The sequence below is a fragment of the Calonectris borealis genome, chromosome 2 (assembly GCF_964195595.1).
Source record: "Calonectris borealis chromosome 2, bCalBor7.hap1.2, whole genome shotgun sequence".
Lineage (NCBI taxonomy): Eukaryota > Metazoa > Chordata > Aves > Procellariiformes > Procellariidae > Calonectris > Calonectris borealis.
Genome location: NC_134313.1, coordinates 94301543 through 94319858, shown reverse-complemented (window position 1 = coordinate 94319858; position 18316 = coordinate 94301543).

The window sequence follows — 18316 nt, the reverse complement described above, 5'->3', positions numbered from 1 at the left end:
TGAAAACAGCACTTGTACCCACAGCCTCACTCAGAGTTTTCTTTGGCTTCAATAGCAGGCAGGGACAGAAGGTCTGAGTTCTCAGACTCACATGTTTGTGTCCTGTCCCATAGACACTTAACTGAGGGAAAAAGTCACCCGGAGCCTTAAGACACAATCAAAAGTAGGCAATATTTTATAACCACAGACTAGTCACTCTGACATTTGTGAGCAGCTCACAAATGTGACTATGTTTTGTCCTTACATTGGTCTCAAGAGATAGGGAAGTATTATCAAAAGGTGGGCACTGGAGCACAGACGAATACCTAATCTAAACTGAAATCACAGCTCTCTGTGGAAAAGCTCTGTCTTTTTAAACCTTTGGCATCGGTCTCCTGACTCCAGCCTTTCCTGGGCTCTTTTTCAATCTTAGATGTAGGGGAAGGCAGGTGTGCAGGTGAAAACCAGAGTACTGTTACTCTGTACGCTGAGCACTATCAGCAGCAAAACTGCCTTCACAAGTCAAGTGTGCTCTCTCAAGCTGTCAGATCCCAACCCAGTTAGGGTTTTCTGGATCAACAACAGGAGGAAAAAAAATGGCAAGCCACTGGGTCAGCAGGTACAAATGAGCATAGCTCCATTAACTTTTCACTAGGTACGTTATCTGTAGACTTGACCCCGTTGGAGGATGACCTACAAGTGGCTATGAAGTTAAAAAGATCTTATACCGTTGGGTTTAAGGAATGAAGCTGAAAATACTTTCCTCCTTTTCTTTAACTTCTCAATTTTTTTTTTTACCTCAAACGAAATTTGGTATATACTTTGAACTATCAGTCAAATAGTGAATTCAAAGATGACAAGAGACAGAGCAAAAGCCAAAGGGGTTCAGCCATGAAATCAGGTCCCACGGGATTACTGAAAAGGACAGGACTGGAGAGTCAGCTGGTGCAAAGTGCCTTCGATCCTTTGAGGCAGTTCTTCTTCAAGCCCCTCATTGACTGTTTGGGATCTACCCGAGGATTACAAGAAGTCCCCCAGCTTAACTGGAGCTCAAAGGTAGCACTGAGAAAAAAACCAAACAAAAGCTATGGGAAACCTTCCCCATCCTGCAAAATGCAGAGAGGCCAGAGAAAGAGGGAATAAGGAACAGCCTCTCCTTTCACCACCACTGAGGAAGGCTGAGAAGAGACCGCCACTCCTGTGACAGCTGAAGTCTCCAAGAGATGCAAAATAGCTTGTGGCAACAGCCTGAAATTGTCTTGCAATATCGGTGTCCTCACATTGCCTGGACGGATGACGAAACCGCATTGCATTAGCTCCGCGGCTCACTGCGGGCATTGTGCTGCAGCTCCACAGGCTGTCATTACGCAGGGCGCTGCCTCCTGCCCATGCTGCCTACACCTTCAGGGCAGAGCATCGGGGACAGTCGAGGGCCAAACTTTCAGCCGGCGTAAATTGGCGGAGCCCCACCAGCTTCCCTGGAACTCCGTTGATTTACAGCAGCTGAAACTCTGGCCCCTGCTATGTTTAAAATCTGAGACAGGCTTTCATTGGACACAAAAGAATACTCTTTGGGACACTGAAACCTGTGCTGTGTGCGAGCGAGGAGCTAAGCGATTCCCAAGATTTTCTGTGAGACATGTACAAGCACACACTGTGCACCAGGCGCGAGCAGGCTCCACCAGACACACAGACACAGAATATGCTCCCTGGGATGTGCCAGGGTGAAGAAGAGTTTTCTAAGTCACTTCATTTTTACTGGAAACTCTGCGCCAGTCCTCCCACATGTAACGCACTGTGCACTCCTCGTAACCAGCATTGTCTGAACTTGTGGTATTTTAATAAACCTTCCTGCCGAGCCAAAGACGCTCTGAGACACATCACCTTTGTCCAGAGGAGGATCCCAGCTGAAACAAAGTCCAGAGAGTGTGACCTCTGCTACAAACCAACACATAGGTATGTTAAATGAGTTCCTATTAAAAATAACCGCTCTCCGTACTGCCTGGAGTAGAAGGGGGCACAGGCTGTTTAGAGAGTGCACATGAGAGTGACAGATTGCAACAAAAAATCCTTTCAGTGTACGCAGAGGAAAATGAGGCGGTACAAATGAATGCCTCTTTTTCTTTTTTCCATAGGGACAGGTTGGCAAAAGCAGATTATTGGGTTTGGGCTGCACGGAAAAGAAGAATTTTCTTTTTTTTCTGGAATCACGATTCATCTTCATTATTCAGTCACTCAAGCTTCCTTGGAAACAGAGTGCCACTGAGTTATTATGGCAGTCATAGATGAATTCAGCAGAAAAATATACGTATAATAACGAAAGAAAGTAAAACTGCTCTCCTTGTGCAGCCCTACAGAGAGAGAGCCAGACAAAAGCATGAAAAAATTGACTGTCTGGCCAAGAATGAAATTGCTGGCAAGTCTGGTTTCAACCCTGCTATTAGCTTTCTTGCAGCTGCTTCCACTACCCAAGCAGTATTGAGATAAGTGCATTCTCTGAAGTCCTTTTTTTCTAATTGGGGGTAATATATTTATTTGCATATTAGCTTACTTCTGATTAATACCTCCTCTAAAAGAACTTAGGACCTAACAGTCAGCCACCTTAAACAACAAAAAAAGAAAAAAAAAAAACCCAAAACAAAACCCAAGGGAAAAAGCACTCAGAATTGTTCCTGCACTGAGGGATGGATGTCGTGCTTCCTCTGCGGGCAGAGCCCTCTCCAGCTGCATTGCACATGGGGCAATTCTGCTGTGCCAAGGGGGCAGGACGCAGGCAGCTGCGCCAGGGGGGAGGCTGGGGGAGGCAACGTGGTCTTGCAAACTCCCTGCTTGGTGCTGGTGCTTGTGCAACAGGCGGATGGGCAGAGAAGAGCGGCAGGGGTGGACCCGCATCCACGCGGCTCCTACCCTGATATCGCAGCCACCTCAATGGCACGAAGGGCTGTGAGTGCAAATGTTATGTGTTTCTGGGAGGAAAGGGGTGCCCGGGGTAAAGGCTCACATCTTGCTCCTGTCCCACGATGATCGCTAGCAAGTGCTGATGGATCAGGTCGAGGGAGGTCACGCTCGGGCTCCAGACCTCAGGAACGTATTTCGGACGTGATGTAACGATAAGGCATGACATTATGCTAGCCTTCAGACTCGCTCACCTCACAGGCATATCGTTAAGGTTTCCTCTCTTCAGAGGTGTAAAGCACTTCTGTTGCAAGCTCAGTACAAGAAGGTACTGTCTAAGGGTGGAACAGAAAAGGTTATGGAAGATTTGCCAAGAAAGTGCCTGTGCTCTTCTCGTTCCAAAACACGGCAGGCTTAAAAAAAAATTGAAAAGTTTCAAAAGGCACCCAGCGATTGTTTTTTAGGAAACAAAAGCAGCACTTATGGGTTAGCTTTTCCAAGTTGCTGCATTAGTAGATACACTAAACAGACAGTTTGATCCGGATGAGTCACACGGCAGAAGAGGAACAATGACCTGTGTGTTCCTCCAGTACAAATTATTCATTTTTCTCTGTCAATAAAGACTTTTTAAAACATAATTGCATTTGGGCAGCCAATCAGGAGGGTGCAGCTATCAGAAGATCACCCCCTCCTCCAGGGAGTCAAATCTATTTGGCAGGGTGTCAGAATTTCAGGATACCCTAAGGCAGGCCACAGCATCTTAAAATAACTTAAGCACACCTCGTATCATGCCTGGATGTTGAATCAGCCCAGAGATGTCAATCACGTACTGCTGTTCACAGCAGAATCACCTCAGTTGCTCTGAGCCTCACTTTTGAACTTACAACTTCCCTTCACAGGAATCAGAGGGGGATGTGGGTATGTGTGTGTGTGTGTGTGTGTGCCTATGTGTGTGTGTGTAATTCCCCAGTCTCCACAATAACAATTCCACCCTTTGAGCCTCCTTGTTGGGAAACAGCCCTTGCAGAACAGCAAGTTCCTCTTTCACAACAGCTAGTTGCTGAAAGGAGGCAGCACAGCTTGGCAATGGCAGTAGGAGACAGCAAACCTGGGCCTTCCCCTTAGAAGTTTATAGGGCTTTTGCTACTGACGGGCACGCCAATGTGATTTAACCCCACTGAGTTATTCTCAGCTTGGCCCCTCTAACTTGTTCGGAAGTATCTGCTCATCTCAAAGGTGTCAGTTCTCCGAGAGCTTGGCTTGAGACACTAGCTCGGGTTTTCAGAGGGTCTAAGGTTCCTCTGGTATTACATTATACTGTACGGTTGCTGTGGGGGTTATTTATCTGCACTGGAACAGTATTCCGCAGACCAGGATCCTGCCGTGCTGGATCCATATGCGTTCTAAATCCTTACCAACTTCAGTTAACTGCTCAGCTTCTCTGGAGAACAGTGTCTACATGCAGCACCCAAAAATTACGGTTCAAAACAGGTGCTATTTGTTAAAGTATCTGCCATACTCCTTCATACCTTGTTTTCTCCATCTGTAAACCAAGGGTGAAAATACGGATCTGTGTAAAACTCTTAGGGATGCATACACAGGTGCAGAGCACTTTGTAAGCATAGCACAGTGCTGCGTTGCATTGCTTTTCAATTTAGGAACGCATGATCTTCTTTGCTTCACCTCGTTGTCACGGGATCCCTGAACTTGTGGTCTGGCAAATTGCATCGATGTCCACTGAACTAAGTCCAAGAATTTACTTGGAAATAGAAAAAAACGGATTATTTCTGGGATACGAATAATCCATTGCTACATATTAGGGCAAGAAACACAGTTTCGGAAATCAGCTTCGCGCTTTTTTTGCGTGACTTGGAAGTCCCCAGGTTGAAGCACTTGCCTTATTTTTTGCAGACCACTAGGTGGAAGTGCTGCTCCATCTCAGCCTTGCCATCCCGAAGCCCTCTGGAAGCGGCAGCCAGGACTGGAGCAACCCTTGACAAACTTTTTTCACGGGGAGGCGAAAGATGAAGAACCAGAGCCTCGGGCCCCTTTTTTTCCAAAGCAGAGATTCGGTTCCAGTGCACACAGTATCGCAGGAAACATATATCAAAATCAATATATAATGAAATCATAACAACAAGGCTTGTGACAGCGAGGCATAAAACTTGGAATGTGCCTTCAGAAGGAGAGACAGATGAATTTGTCAAGCATGCCATAACACAAGCCTTTTATGAATTATTAGTAATTTATAATGCACTTTTAGAGGAGTGGGGAGAATCTAGGGAAATGAATGGGCTTTCTTGGCTTTTCTCTAAAATGACAAATGTCTTTTTTATTCCATTTGCTCTCTCCCAATTCCCAGGTTCCAGTCTCTGCCTATAAGCCCACTTAGCACGAGGTAACTCTATACCTCCTCCTTCTGCTCTTCCTGAAATGAATTATCTCCTATAGCAGCTTTCCAGGGCAGCGCCTGCCAGAAGGCAAGCTCCAGGAGTAAAGTCCTTCCCTAAGTTTGTCTGTCCAAAGCCATTTGCCCTGCAGCCTCACTCGGAGCTGACCTAGTAAAACCAGACAAACAACTCACAGCCATCTCCCTCCTCCCTGCCGCCTTCTCCCCTTCCCCTATTTCTGCCCTCTGTGCTCTCACTCTCTCCCCTCAGCAATTTAAGTTTGCTCACTCTTAAGTCCTGGGACCACCGGGCACTTCATATGTCCCGGGTGGACCAAATGCAGAGTGCAGAGCAGGGTAATCCTAAAGGGAGAGACAAGAGAAAAGGTAACACAGGAGGGTTAAAGGCAGGCTGAGCCTAGCAAGCATCGTCTAGACTTTCAGTCTCATGATTCAGTGTGTCTGATGTAAAACTATTTAAATAAGAGTTATGTAAATAACATGGCAGACAGATAGATTATTTAATATAATCAAAGCGAGATAAGGCCCAGGCCCCAATCCTTCCCTAAAGTAAAGCTGCTTTGTGCCATCCTCACACTGCAAACAGCCCTGAGGCCAGAAGACCCAGCCAAGGGAGGATCACCCCAGTGCAAGGAGATAGCCTCCTGGCTTGCAACCAGCACAGCAGCTCTTACACAGCTCCTCCATCCCTAAAGCCAAGCAAAGGGGCATTCATGAGAAATCTCAGCATCCAAGTGGTCTCTGCTGCCATATTTGCACCTCGGAGACACTGTCATTTGGGATCATTTGGAGCAGCCTTCCTCTGAGCTACGCTGGAGGATTTGCCTTCAACTGAGCCAGCTGGAGACTGTGACCAGGGACAGAAGCGGCTGGATAACAAAATGAGCAAACTTTTTCCTCACCTCTTCACCTTCTGGCAGGGTTAGCCACAAAAATAGAGTTGAAAATGGCCCATCAGGTAGGGTAGCACTTCCCTCATTATCTTGTTACCACCTTTAGCATATTCGTCTGGGTTTTACCCACTTTTAAACTTCCCAGGGCATGTGTGCACCACAGCAATTGCATGCAGGATAGGCCCAGCTGAGCTAGCCTCAAATCACCTTACTTGGGGACCGACAGCAATGGGAACACAGGAGCACAGGGCCCGCCACGGGCTGCAAAACCTGCTGGAGAAGCCGGCCCTGTGCACAAGCAGTCAGTGCCCGCAAGACCGCGGGCAAGCGCGAGGCTGGCTTGAGTTTGTTGACAGGAGCAGGAGCTGTTGCAGTGCAAATGTGCCCTTGTGTAAGGTGATTTCCACCAGCTCCCCTAGGACACCAGGCTTCCCACTAACTCAGTTTGGTTTTAATTCACAGTGAGGTAACGCCACTTTCTTGACATTCCCCCTCTCTTTTCCTTTAAACGTATAGGCCTGACTTGACTGTCCCTACGCTAAAATCAACATGCGGGCAAGTTTAAGTAAAGTTTAAGTAACAACTGTGCTGCTGGCACTTTCTGCAGTACCACACCCTCTTGCCTCTTCTTCCCATTCAGGTCACTCCTAACTCTCCTGACTACACCTTTTTTTTTTTTTTTTTTTTTTAACCTCCTTTTTCTTAAGTTTCTTGGTATCTGCTCAATCTAATCTTCTCATCCACTTTGAATGGGACCAACCAGTTCTGCTTCCAGACATGGCCTGACCCACGGATAATCTTTGCGGTTGCGTGACCATGTCAATTGAGGACAGTTTGTTTGGTTTTTAAGCCAGGAGAGTTAAACCTACCAAGGTCAGGTTTATTCAGGTATAAATATGTTTTGTATAGGTACAACACAGTCTCCCTCCCACATGGCAATGCAGGGGAGTTAAAGCAATAAAACTGAAGCCAGCGCTGGCCTTTTTTTACATACACACATCAAGCACGTGTGGCTTTTGCACACACACAAAACCAAGGCGAGCACACATGGGGCCTCTCCCTCTCTGTCACAGTCGCTCAATGGTAGGCAACAATCTAATGCATCTTCTTTTGGCTTGTAGACGACAGTAGCCATCTAAAGGCAATTTGAACGAGGAACAGATTTACTCAGACTTCCTCCACTTCTACCTTCTACACAAATTAATGTTGGAGTAGATAAGGCTGGAGAGCATTTCCCTTCCCTTTTTTAAACCTTTCCTTAGTTTAAATGGTCTGACTCATCAGCAACACAAAGATGACAAAATGTCTACTCTCCCCCCCCCAAATATTTTGGCATGATTTTGCTATCAAATTAGGGTACTCAATCCATGCCAGTTGGAAAAAAAAAAAAATATGGGCTCCTAGCACACTCATTGTATATGATTAGGATTTGGGGAGGGTGCGGAGCATAACATCATCATAGGCAGAAAGTGAAAACAGCCAAAGGAAACGCCTACACTCTTCCTTTACAAAAGCTGCTTGTTGTGTCTGTCTGAACAATTGCTAAAAAACCTGGAGGGGAATTAGAAGGAAAAAGATAACTGACTTTATTAAGAGCAAAAGATTGATTGAGCAATTGATTGCACTTAATTGGAACTGCGCGAGCAAGGGAGAGGATTTCAGGTTGTTTTTTTTTTTCCTCCTGGTCCCGCAGACAGTCCTGCCACAGAACCGTACAGGCAGGAGACTGAGTTACCGAGCTTAGGTTTGTTCCTTCTCCCAGGGCATTGCTTGCCTGGAAGCAGCTGGCTTTGAGAGCTGACCCCTTCCACAGCACTGGCAATTGCAATCTTTGAGGCCTCAAAAAGGAGGAGTCACAAGGTTAAACTTCAGAGGCTGGTTTGTGCATGCATTTCTTTCCAGAGCTTTTTTTCTTTGCTTCTGAGGTACACTCACATTCATGGGATCCTTTCCTCTGTAACGACAAGGTCTAGAAACGTTTTAGGTTGGTTTTTTTGTTGTTTTTTTTAAGAGAACGGCAAGATTCTCATCTCATCAATTCATTTCAGGAGTGGAGTCCTTAAAAGAAAAGTGTTATCCACTTCATAATAATGAGATCTGGAAGAATTATATGACTAAACCGCACTAACCAAAGGGACAGAGACAACACTGTCATGGGGCATATTTTCATGAAGTAGAGACTTCGTTTTCTGGAGTTATGCACATAATAATGAAGCAGCAGCAGCACAAGAGAGAACTAGCTCAGAGTTTCACAATCTTTCTCCCCAAAACAATCCTCAAGGGGAAAATGATAATGTGCATGAACAGTTAAAATAAAAGCAGAACCCGAGCTAACCCCTTTGAATGAACCAATTCCTGTTAATGTATTGTTATTACCTTACAATATATATTACCTTAATTTTCCTCTTACGGAGCAGGAAGGACAGACATTCATACTGCACAGATAAGAGCGTGATTTCCAGTTAAAACAAAGGTTCTAGCAGTTAGGTTTGGATTTGCTTTGTTTAAAATCAAATTGCAAAGTATGTGGGCCTCAAACTTATCTAAACAGTACAGTCAGTACACAGACTCACAGAGTCATTGAGGTTGGAAGGGACCAGACCAACACAGCCTTCGTTTGCCTGCGTGATCACTTTACATTAACAAATATAAAGCCTTTTTGCCTGTGAAGGCAAGGAGTTGAACTGGATGGTCAGGATGCCCTGTGTGTGGCTATGCTTTATCTTCCCAAGTGCAGGCAGCTGGTACCCTGTAGAGCTGCACGCTCTGATGATGCATTGCACATCCACTAATCTCATTTGCCTGCTCTAAGCAAGAACAGAGGCTTTTCCCAAGTATTTTCAGATGAGCAAACTTGGTAAGAAAGCAAAACAAGAGAGAATGCAGGAGCGATGTTGCAAGAGCAAATGGCCGATTTTGCAGATTGAGGCAATAACGGATGGCCATAAAAATGGTAGGACTGAACAGCTATCTTATCCTCACAAAAAGACTGAAGAGCTGTCTTTTGTCCTTCCTCCCCACAAAAACCATCTGAAAGCAAAAACATTAAAAGCAGCACCAATTTCTCCATTACCCCTTCTAGTTTTCCGGTGTGAGCCAAGAGCCACATGGATAGAGCAAGAAGGGTAAGGAAACAACTAATGCCTTTTACAGTGAGGCTTTCCACACCAAGTTCCTTAGGACTGAGAGACAAACCAAAGGAGGAGGAACCAGCATGGACTCGTCTCTCTTTGTCAGACGCACACCTCCTGTGCCAGCTGCCTCCTACAGCCCTCCTACAAGCCTCTCCACAGTCACCTTCTTTTCTGCCCATCTGCCAGGAGTTACCACTTTCCCAGTTCTGCCAGCTGAGCTGCTCGTCTGAGCATTCCCTCATCCATTCCAGTCAAAACAAGCCAGGTCAGCTAACATGGCTTGCCATATAGGTCTTTCCTAACCCGGTTCACTAGGACAGAAATGGGTTGGGAAACCGTAAGGTGAGCAATTCCACTGACAGACCCAAGTTGTCAGTAACCTCTGGCAGGAGGGCAGCGATCAGTTAAAGGATAAATCAACCCTGGCAGCCAAAAGAGTCCATGTCGCTGAGCCTTTACAGTCCTGTTTGCACTGTGCCCACCCTGCGCAGGACCACTGGAGCAGTCATGCACACGATTCTCCTCTTTTTGCAAACGGCCACATCACTCTGCAGCTACAATTACCTGTAGCTAGTGCTCGTTAAGTGCTTTGAAGATTAAAAGCACAGATACAAGTGTTAAATATTGTAATTATTCTTACTACATAACATTGCTGCACTGAAAGTAGGGAGGGGTTGTTTTTCCGTGTTTGTATGTGGGAATACCATGACAGCTGCTCCTTTCTGTAAGTGAATTGCTGCCAAGGACCTTGATAAGGGGTTGTGCTTGAAGGAAAAGGACCAAGTCTGGGAGTTTTCTTGGAGTGCTGCATACCACAGTGAAATTAAACTATGCTCTTAACAGGCTTCCACTGTCAGAGCTTATTCCTATACATGCTGATTACCCTGAGCTGCCTCTGGCTCCAGGAGGAGCAGCAGTGACTCTCAGAAGCTTACCAGGGCTTGATCCTACAAGTAGCACGCAGAAGGAAACACTCTCACCCGAGAACTCAGCTCAGACAAACAACGTACGAGCAGCCCCACAAGCATCATGGACCCTGAAGTCCATGCTTCTGTTTTATTCAGCTCACACTTGGGGCTTTAGGAGTGAGCTCTCCTCAAGTAAGGCCGAGGCAGCCAGCGGTTTGGGCTCTTCTTTCTATTAAGGACGCCTTCTGACCTTCCAGCACTGCAGGGAGGCATGAGCCTGAACACACTTCCCCTGTACATTGCACGATTCCTCTGCAGTGTCTGCCACAACCGAGCCCAGGGGAGTAGCCAGCATAAAAGCCCCTGGGTTTAGTCCATTCTTTGTTATTCTCAGAAACAGGTGGGAGAAGGAGGTTGTGAGAGCAGCATATAGTTCATTACCGCCTTGCACCTGCTCCAAATTACGCCAGGAGCTGAGCTGACACCTATCTGGCTTTCTGTAGCCAAGCACAAACAAGGCTGTGCTGAATTTGGGTCACGTCTGAAGACAAAGCCATGAGTGACCGCTTCAGTTTGTGGCATGGAGTTAAGTGTATTTCTGTGCACCTCTGGGCTGTGTGACACAGCACGTACAGCCAAGGGCTGTAGCATTTAATCAGGCAGTGCTTCTCTACGTGCACTGGGAGCTCACCTGAGCTAGGGCTGAAAGGAAATCCTATGACCTGCTGTTTCCATGTCCCATCCCTCCCTCCCTTGTCCTGCAACAGCTCTGACCAGCTTTGAACCTCTCTGCATGATGGGGCAGGTAGGCCCCATGCTCCAAGAAGAAGTGATGCTATGACTCATCTCCTTCACACTATCAGGCAGCTTTTGGGAATAGATGGGAACCAAGAAAGCCTGGGAAACACAACTCCTGCAAGAGCAGGTGACCGTCACTTAGAAGGATCCACCTTTCCTCCCCTTTCTGCATTCACACACACACAGGTAGTCCTGAAGAGGTGAAGCCATGAAAAGGGTGGGCTGTTCCCACCTAAATAGAAAATACTGAAGTGAAGTAAGCACCTGAAAACTTACCTTTTCAAAGAGCTGCAGCCGATGGCGTATGGAGGAGGTGTGGGCAGGCACCAACCTGACAGGACCTAGTTCAAGAGATAGATGTTCAAGTACCTACAGCTTCCCCTGACTCCTATGGGGCTTGAGGTGCCTGACACCTCTCTGGGAACCCATGGTGCAAACCCACAGTCACGTTCCAGCCACACAGAAATCGTTGTCTTAATCTAAAACCTACTGACAGCAATAGCACTGGATTTGGGATGAGAGAGGTCATTTGTGGAAAGAAGCATACTCTTGTACCTTCAGTGTTTTGTGCAGAAAGAAAATTTGTCTGTAGTCTTTCTGAAGGGGTGAGGAGGACAGAAAAGCATTAAAAATATATATTCATTTTAGAACATTTTTCAGCTCATTTGGTGGCATGGGAGAAAGTAGAAAGGTAGCAGAGCATGAAGGACTAGCAAGAAAGAAGCCTGGATGTGTCATAGGGGAAGGGAAAGGTTGTAGGAGGAAGTGTAGGAGGTGATGCAGACAAGCTCACTAAATTGCAAGGCAAAACGTGGATTTTGTCCCCAAGCAAAACACCTCTGTACTGCTGTCAGGTCAAGCTAATAAAGACAGCTCTTTAGAGACTCTGCTGTCTGTCTGTATTTCCTCTCTCACCAAGAGGAAAAATAATTAATAAGCAGCTTCTGTCTGGCAATCAGCAACTATTTGCATCATCATATATGGAGATGGCAGCCTTCCTGATGACAACACACACCTTCTCTTTAGCAGTGGAGCTTCTGCTCATTCAGGCCGACATGTAGCTGTCATCTACAACACTGCACACTACTTTGGAGAAGCCCCTTTCAGAAGGGGCTGAAGGTGGACAGCACTTGCCGAAAGGGCTATAAAGCGAAACTCAGCAAAGTTTCTAAAATCTCAGTAAGTTGGCTGTGGGCATGAAAGCCAAGCTCCAGTATTTGCAGAGTCTTTACAACACAGGATTTGCAATAGAATATAAGTGTTGCTAGTGAGATGCAAATTCGCAGTGAATTCAGTAACTAATAGAATAACTTCCTTTGTTTACTACGCAGAGGATACAAGAAAATTAAGCTAATCTGGTGCTAGTCCAACTCACTGCTAAAAACACTTTTGACAAAAGCTGACCTCTTTGCTCCTGAATAAATATTAGCAATTTGTTTGCGCATTGTTCAGCCAGTTTTGTAGACAGGCAAAGAAAAATGAGCAAAGAACTTATTTGGTCATTTTTTCCCCCACCAATTGTCAAATAAATTATTCACAAATACAAGCTTCCATCATTCATCTAGCACTAGACTAAACACTTTCTACTAAACTTGGTTTTCAGCATCGTGTTTCAGTTTATAGTTACATTTTTCCCTGGGCAAAGTGAGCCAGTCATTAGACAGCTCTCATAGGTTTCTACTAAACATGCTTGATTAAGTCTTTTAAGAAGGAGGAGGTGGAGGAAATCGTGCTTTAAAGTCAATGGGAACATTTCCATTCACTTCAACGGGAAATGCACTGGAAGAGATAACATTATTTTGAAGAGTTAACAAGCATACTTAACTCTGCAAAGAAAACCTATGCCACCATTGCGCACTGCACTTTCTGATGGACGGGTTTCAAACTGAACTGAGTAAGAAACCAATCTTCATGCTGGACCTGCCCACAGCAGCAGTTTTCCCTACCACCACCCCACCGTGCTACCTGGCACATAATATATATACACGAAATCTAGCAGCATCATCCAAGCTCTAGTCTTGCTCACTCTCCAGTGACTTAACTTCTGTGAGTTCATCCACCATGGTGGTGCTGAGCTGGCACAGGTGTTCACCTTTAATTTCTCCAAGACAGAGCCACAGCTGATGCAATTCAGCTTAATGGCTTGAGGATCTGGCCTCATTTGAAAGGGAAAGCAGAATATGAAAAGAAAAATAAAAAAAAAAAAAGAAGAAATTCAAACATGAATTCAAAAATGAATTTCTGGACTGATTTACTGTATGCTACACAGCCACGCAAGGTCAGGATGACACACATGCAAGAGACCTCTAAGACGAAATAACTCCATGAAACTACTACATTTGGAATTTCTATGGGTAGGCAAATTGAAAAACAGGCACACCTCAAGAGCACACCTTTGCTGCAGGTCAGCAAGAAAACTCCGTGTCATCTTTTTCTTCAAAGAGGTTTAGACGGCTGCTGCCATTCCCCTGAATTTAGAAGAAAGAGGGACACGATGTACTATTCAGTCTATGCAAATCCATGATGAACACCACTGAATTCAACACCTGTGTTCACCTCTGCAGAGAGCGATCATTTTAATGGAGTGGTTACCATAAGCCCTTCTCTTCCAAAGGGAATGATCTCTTTTATCCGCAGTCCAATCGGTTCCAAATGAATCCTTGAAGAGTGTCCCCCAAGATAATTATGCTTATTCATTATTAGCTTGAGATCCCAGGCACAGTCTGGAGCTAGACAGTATATAAATGTAGAACAGGAGGCAGTCCCTACCCTGCTGAGATTACAATCTCAAAAGTCATAGGGAAAAAAAAAAAAACACAACAAAATAGACAAACAGGCTCAGGAAATGTTGACAGCTAGAGGTGTGGTGGAGGGCTCGCATTCCTTCCCTTATTCAGTGCGGAGATGCACGACAAGCCCAGCTTCTGGAGAGAAATAGATGCATGGAGAGACACAAAGCTCTTCCCGTGGCCCAGGGAGGCCATCCCTGTCCACTGCCATCTCCTTTCACAGAGCTCTCTCCTAACCAGAAGAGTTGTTTCAGTTATAGCTGTGCCCCTGGTGAATATTAAGGACAGCACAGCTAGATGTAAGCCTAACACCCTTCTCTCCTTCTTCACTCAGCATACTTGGCAGGTTCAGCTCAGGGCTTTCAAAAGGACCAGTGTTTGGAAGTCTTGCTGTCTGCATTTTTTTCCTCCAGAACCGTGCTTTAGACCTTCAAGCTCAAGGCCTGAGTAACAAGGAGAGAGGCAACGGCATAAAAAACCATGTCACTACTGCCAAAACATGTCACCTCGAGTCACTCCATCCAAAAACCATGAGGCTCTGGCCAGCATTGAGACCCGTAAAATACAGAGATACGCATGCAGAGCTGATAAGGACCTTCCTTTCAAATTTATCCCAAAGCCCAAGACATTATCTGTTGGATCAGCCCCTGCGGGTACTTAGACGCCACTCTGCCTACTTTTTGGATCCCATTGGGATTTAGGCTGAAAACAGGTGCCAAGATGCTCTGACTCAGGCGGTTGCGGGCATGCCCAGCAGCAGAGCTACCGGTGCCTGCGGAACATGCAGGTAAAAGACAGAGAGACCGACCAAGGCCGGATGCCTTCAAGGTTAGATGGTTGCTCAGCGTGGGGCAAAGGGGCATTGCTGTGATTTTGGGCTACGAGGTCTGAAGTCCACTTACTCCCTGTTGCAAGTGACAAAGTCCCCCTCTGAAACTGGCCCTCATAAAAGCCATCCACGTTTCCTCCACACTGTTCTCTCCACTTAATTTAAGTACACGTAATCAGGAAATCTACCTAATTGGAATATCTCTGCTAAAAATCAGGGATGCTTACTAACAATGACTGCATCTTGATCGGGATGGTAATATCACTTAATTGGGATGCCTTCAGGTATCTTAGTGGTTTGGGTTTTTTGTGTCTCAAGCTCAAGCTAGTCTTGTCTGTCTGCTCCTCATAAAACAGCTTTCAGTTCCTCCTTAGTAATGATACAGGCAAACGATGATGTAAGTTACTTTAACATTTTTTGCTTCTGGCTGTTAGTTGGTGTGGGAGGGGCAAATTACCTGTTTCTGTGGGTGTTCTTGCCACAGGGACGGTTACGGTAGCTTCAGTCTCCATCCCATGCAAACCCTCCTTCTACCTCTGTGGGCCTCCCCGTCACACAGGGAACGCGCTGCAGCTCTCCAGAAGACTTCAGAGAACAGGGAAATGCTGTTTTCAGCCATCTAGCCAGCCTGTTTAAAATGGGAGGGAAGCTACTAACCAAAGTGTCCTACCACGAGTGTTCTGATTGTAACTTACTGTTTCAATCTTTGCCGAGTCCACAACTCTGAGAGCAAAATTGTGTATCAAAAGAAAGCTATATATCTGCCTATCCACCCAACCAACCACACTTATACCCCACAGTTATACACGTGCAATTATTTTTAAATGTAAGTCTCAGCTAAGAATCTCTGGCTTTACTTAGGGGTTATCAAGTTAAATAGAAAACTTAATTTTTAAAAATAATCCCTCAATTATCTTTTCCTTCCTGCTATGCCATCTTAAAAGACCTGTATTTGTATTTATCAAGTGAAGCACCTCTAAATTGATCATCTAGCACTAGGTACAGGCTTGCAATCTCTTCTGCTTTGCAAAATAGAGGAATTGGCCTTGTTTGGCTTGGCTGGTGCCATCCTCACACCAAATATTAGCCATGTTGCCATCACAGTTGGCCAGCCGGTCCCACTGGTACAGGAATCAGGGCATGAGCTGTGCAGTGGGGCAGGCGGTGTGCCAGAGCCACACCTCCAACATGCGATGGTCGAGCGAAGGGGGCTAATGCCACCTGAATAAAAAAGAATGACTGAAAGCTTTGCTTTTATTTGGTTTTCGAGAACAAAGAACTTGTTTGAAGGGACACTGAGATACATACTGCCAGAGCTCTTTTCTGCTTCAGTGCAAATTTTCTGTTTCAAATCATGCCTACCAGTCTGTTCATAGATTTGCAGAAATGGCACCGTACGTGGCCTTGTGGAGGCAGGAGAGAGAGAAAGAATCAGAAACTGCAGAGATAACATAGTCAGGAACTGAATGATGACTTCTTTTACCTTTACACAGTACGCCGCTTAGTTTTGAGGACAGAGCCCTACTAGAAAGAGGGGCTTGCCTGGGGTCACAGCCCATGGGACTCCTGCAGCTGCAAGTTCCATGTGTTGGTTACACAGGGCGCATTTACAAATCCATCTATTTTGTGCATTCCCTGTGTTTCATGGAAAATAACAGATACATCTTGAGAGCTCTACTTTTTAAACTCTTCTTTCACCTCTTTTTATTATACTTTACCTTTTGCAGAGTGAGATGTTGTTTTCTGTATGTAAACAAATATAATGGGTTACTTCCAGCAATGCGCAAATAACTGTACAAAGAGAGCATTTGTGGCTTCATAAAAGCGCATATGCAGGTATCTTAAGTTTTATTACTTGTATTACCATAGCTCCTAGGAACCTTAAAGGAGACTAGTTCTTTGGTGTGATTGTACTTAATGCCCGTAAATGCCTTGTAAAACTCTGGAAACCATGCATGCATCTAGCTATGCATGTATGTGAGCACGTGTGTATATGTGTGTGTGTGCATATAGCTACACATCTCTCTAACCCTACAACTGTGCGAAAGCGTCTGCCTCTGGATTTACCAGACAGTTTTATGAAGCTGTTCTTCGGAGGTTGAACACATCAGTAATTAGACAGCAAGGGGGAGGTTAAAAAACAGAAGTACTTTTCCTGGAAACCAACACTTTTTCATTCGCAAGTTTTATTGGCAAACCTGGCGACCAATAAAGACATTCCTTGGCAGAGCGAAGGAAATAATGGCCTGGATGGAGCTGGCGTTGCGCTAGCGCTCACCTCCGACAACGACCTGTGCCCCGCAGAATCGGCACCGCCTCCCCGCGCTTCCAGCTGCTCGACGGCGGCGAAAAGGCGGCGGGAAGGGTTTTGGGTGGGTTTTCGTTCAAATCGTTCTTCCCCCGTGGCGTGGGCAAGGGGAGAGCGCGGCCGCTCCGCGGGGGAGCCGCCGTGCGCGGGCAGAGCGCCGGCAGGTACCCGGCGGGGCGGCCCGGCGGCGGGGGGAGGCTGCGGGCGGCGGGACCCGCGGAGCGGCGCGGAGCGGCGCGGGCGGCAGTGGCACGGGCGGCCCGGGAGGGGGCGCCCGCGGCCCGCGCAGCGCCCGGCCGCCGCGCAGGTGGCCGCCGGCCGCGGGTGCGGTGCGGTGCGGTGAGGCGCGGTGCGGCATCGTCCACCCTTCCCCCGGGCGGGGAAGCGGCTTCGCGGCTTCCCTTGCTCGTGCGCTGTCCCGCTCAGGCACCGGCGGCCTGAGGGCCGGGAGGGGCGGCCTCCCCCCGCGCAGCTCTCCGCGGAGGGCGGGGGGGGCTTTCGACTTCCCCCCGCCAAGGGCCGCCCGCAGTGGGGCAGCGCCCGATTGCGGCTCCCAGCAGGGCTGCGCGCCCTCACACCCCCCCCCCCCCGCACTCCCACCTCTGCCGCGCAGCCTTCCGAAAAACCTCTCGGCCCTCAAAAACGAGTATGCAAAAGGGAGGGAATAATGTATCCAGGGGCTGATCTCTATCTGCCACCTAATGACTTGCCAAGTACTTATCACTTCCCAGACTAGGAACTGTCGCTTCATTCTAATGTAAATAAACCCTTTATACAAATAAGTCTCTCTCTCTCCTCCCGTCTGCTAAGGCAATAGGTGGAGATGGAGCAGGGCAGGGCTGCAAAGGTTCACGCTCCCAGTTTTGTTGCTCCGTGTGTGTTTTCATTTATATGATTCCAGGGAATCCAATGGATTCAGCCCCCCTCCGCCCTCGCTGCCCCTCCCAGAGAAAGGAAGGAAATAAGGGAGGAAAAGGAACACAAAAGGGACAAGGGACCTTGGAAAGTAAAAGAAAAAAAAAAAATCCATGTCTGGCTATCTTCTTGTCGTTTTAGGAGAGAGTTTTTAACCCCCCCAACCTCCCCCAGATGTTAGTATTTTACTGTGAGATGCCAAAGCTAGAGAACCTACCAAATTAAAGGTTTCTTACGCGCTTGCGGGTTTTTTTCTGTGTGTGTATGTGTGTGTGATAGTACTCTACCTGAATAGCAGAAACAACACAAGTAGTTTCCCACAGCCTGGTTTTTGTTTTTATTCCTAGTGCCGCGACATCTCTGGGACGCAACCTGTGTCACAGAGACGAATTATATGTATGACCGCGATAATTATCGTGGGAAGATGAAACGCGCGGGCTCCGACCTCTTGATGGTCT